Raw genomic sequence first — 3563 nt, 5'->3', positions numbered from 1 at the left:
GAAGAGTAGAGAGAAAGGAGTGAGAGAGACAGTAAGCAATGCTGGCTGTGGGCTCTTATAAAGGTATCAATTGTAGGGCCTCCCTGGTAGCACAGTGGTTGAGCACTGGGTTGCCAAGCTGCCCGCAGCCTCTGCAGCGTCGGTTCGATCCCTGGCCACAGGGTGAGGGTCCCACATGGTGCGCAGACCTCTCCTGCCGCCCGCTGCTCCCCTCAGCAGTGTACTTCGGTCCATCTGCCTGCTCTGCTCCCTGCTCTGGCTCTGGTGAATTCTCTCACCCTCCCACACTTCTGACTGTACCCAGTGCTTGTATAAATAAATAAATCTTTAAAAAAAAAAAAAAAGAAAGGTATCAATTGTCAACTGATATGGGTTATATTTAGGATTTTTTAAAATAGTTTTTTCCCCCCTGAAACAGAAAGGTCTGAATTTGTTGGTACTTAAGGAAAGCAGCTTTCACATAATTCGTTCATCCCTGAACATATGACATCAACTTTTATTTGGTCAATTAGAAACAAGGTCAAATTGCACTCCTTTTATAAGTCCTATTCATCTAATAAATGGCACTTAACTAATTATTTCTTTTATATAGTCTTTAACAAGAACTCATCAATCACAGTGATTATGCCCTAAGAGATCAGAGACCTGTTGGTAAATCAGATGGGCACCTCTGAAAAGATTTGACACTTTCCTGTCCCGTTCTAGACAGATTTTTTTTTTTAAAACCTTAGGGGAAAACTGAAATCCCTCACCAATTTGCAACTGCTTATGAATCTTTACAATATTCTAGTGCCAGCAAGCACAGGTCAGGTTCACTATGGATTAGGGTAGATGGATAAAGGAGAACCCCAGAACACTCAGTAGATTTTTGAGGCTTTTACGCTCTCAGGGAACCAGGTGCTTAGGCACACCAGCCAGGGAGGCTGGCATGCAAGGGGGAGGTGACGGAGCCTCCCAAGCCCTCCACCTCCCCACAAATCTTTACTCTTTCTTTGGCATCATCTTGTGGTCTTGCCTCTCTGTAATCACATGGCTCATCCTCTTGTAGCTTTCTGTCTCTCTCAGTGATGCTGCCTTTATATCGCTGGCCTCTGGGCTCAGGTATGCACACTTACACATGCCCGCACCCATGCTGCAGGTGTCCACAATAAGGCACACATGCTTCGCACCCACCCTCCCAAGCACCTTCTGTATTAACATGATCAAGGCCACAGGTAATACGTACAGAGGCCAGTGGCATGAAAAGACTGTTTAATTCATTTACCCTACAAACAGTAATTTGGAAAAAAGCAAGATTACCAAGATGGCACACAACAGACCTCAGCAAATAAGATCATTGACCAAATGAGCACTGTGGGTCACCGCAGCAAACATATGCTGCTTAGCAGGACCTCGAAGGCCAAAATATGAGCATTTTCCATTCTGGAAAAGAATGGACACCATGCCTCTATAATACTCTAAGTCCATGGCATTTCAGTGCCTTGAAAACCTGGTAAATGTAAATTTTTCATGATGCTTGTGGTTCTGAAGCAATGATTGACCTCTTCCTCTTTCCAATGGAGTGAAAACTGCTTCTGTTGTCCCTACAGTACTGCTGCCATACTCTGGATTACAAACCCTGGGGTAGTGAGCTGCTTACAGAGAAGGGAAGATAAATCCTCAGACAAGCCAAACGTAAGTGCCAGTGCAGTTGTCTTCTGCACTGGCAGAAGGATTCCACAAATGGGGAAGGATTCCACAATTCAGGTTTAGAAATCCATCTGTCCTCAACTGAAATATTGCATCCAGGTTTTGATCCCGTACAAACTGTTGCCAAAAGAGAACCTTTTAAATGGGAAATGTGTTTGTACATCATGGAGAGCTACACAGCAACCACATAAGCAGTGCTTCATTTCAACAACATTTGCAGCATGCTATCTTGTTTGAAAATATTAGGGCTTTTTTCATACGCTTCTGAATCCATCAGAAGATTTCTTCTTTTTTTTTTTTTTTAAAGAACTATAAAGCCATGCAGGCCCAGTGTTTTTGGGAATGGTAGCTTTTTAATAATTTTCCAGTTTCTTCCATTGTTGCTAGTCTGTTATTCTCTCTCTTCTGGAGTAATTGCTGAAAACCCCTTAACCTGGCTCCACGTGGTCAGCCCGAAGTCTCTCTTTCTTCTTCCCTTCCTTCCTCATTCCTTCAATTCTTTCTTTTCTATCTTTATTTTAAATAGGTCAGGAGGATGAGTACAGGAAGGTGTACCTGGGAGTCACTAAAAATTAGCTTTCCTCTATTTGTGTGATAGTTCACAGGTGAATGGGTAGAGAAAATTTTATGGGGACTATAGCCAAGATGAAAATGCATACATTGTACAAAAATGAAAAATTATGTAAAAAATTTATTAAAAATAAAGAAATAAATAAAAGAAATCAGAAAGAATATACACCAAAATATTAGTACTGGATCTCTCTGGACAGTGAAGTTACATGTAAGTTCTATATTTTTATTGTTGTTCTGTTTACTTATATTTGAAATATTAAATGCTTTTCATTTTAATATTTGAAATATTAAAATGTTTAAGTTTCACATTAAAAACTTTTTTCAAATACAAAATCCACAAGTTAAATATGAAGTTAATTTTTTCTTCCCACTCTTATTACATTCATATTCCTACTGTTGGCTATTCTCACTAGTGTGAGGTAGAGTCTCATTTTTTCATGTGTCCATTGGTTATCTGTATGTTTTCTTTGAAGAAGTGCCTATTTAGTTCTTCTGTTCATTTTTCATTAGGTTGTTTTCTTTTTGTTTGTTTGAACGAGAATAAAGGCAACTTCATTTGTTTGAATGAGAATAAAAGAAAAGCAACTTCAGAGTATTTTCAGATCTTCAAAAATAGAAATGATTTTTTCAATATCACCTACACAATGGCCTAGACTTCTACATTTAGTTACCCTTGTACATTAAATCTTGGTATCTGCTCTCCTACCTGTTGTTCTCCTGTCATCCTCTGATCCTGATCATGCGTGGTAACTGCTTTCCTTAACCTTCACCTTTTTTTTTTTTTTAAGATTTATTTATTTATGATTACAAGAGCTAGGGTACAGGCCAGAGATGCGGGGGGCGGGGGGGGGGGTTGAGAGGATTCACCAGAGATAGAGCGGGGAACAGAACAGGCAGGCGGACTAAAACACACTGTTGAGGGGAGCAGCGGGTGAGACAGGAGAGGTCTGCTGCACCATGTGGGCTGCTCCCTGGCTGGCTGGGGATTGAACTAGTGCTGCAGAGGCTGCGGATTGCTTCATAGTGCAGTGCTTAACCCCTTGCGCCACCAGGGAGGCCCTAACCCTTCCTTTTTTCTGTTCAGGTTCCTCACCTTTTCTGTCCTCTGTATCAGTGTTACCATTCTGATCCCCTAAATGAGGCCTAAGCACTAGTGTTGGATCCTAAAATTCTACCTTGATTATGAATTTGATGTATATAAAGGAATAACTTTTGGATATAATCCTTTTCTAAAAAATAACTTTCTCATTGTTTTCTTAATATAACTGCTCATTGTTAAAGCTTTTAAAAAGATAACAAAA

The 3563-nt window shown here is 40.4% G+C and overlaps 1 pseudogene; it reads right to left on the bottom strand.

The window, feature by feature from the left end:
* Positions 1 to 570: 570 nt before the first annotated feature.
* LOC119257130 (mitochondrial nicotinamide adenine dinucleotide transporter SLC25A51-like) lies at positions 571 to 1963 on the bottom strand (annotated as a pseudogene).
* Between the last annotated feature and the right edge of the window lie 1600 nt (positions 1964 to 3563).

Source organism: Talpa occidentalis, unplaced genomic scaffold (assembly GCF_014898055.3).
Source record: "Talpa occidentalis isolate TD23 unplaced genomic scaffold, MPIMG_talOcc4v2.1 talOcc4.4, whole genome shotgun sequence".
NCBI classification, from domain to species: domain Eukaryota; kingdom Metazoa; phylum Chordata; class Mammalia; order Eulipotyphla; family Talpidae; genus Talpa; species Talpa occidentalis.
The sequence above is the reverse complement of the archived record's forward strand: the minus strand, read 5'-3'. Positions and strand labels throughout refer to the sequence as shown.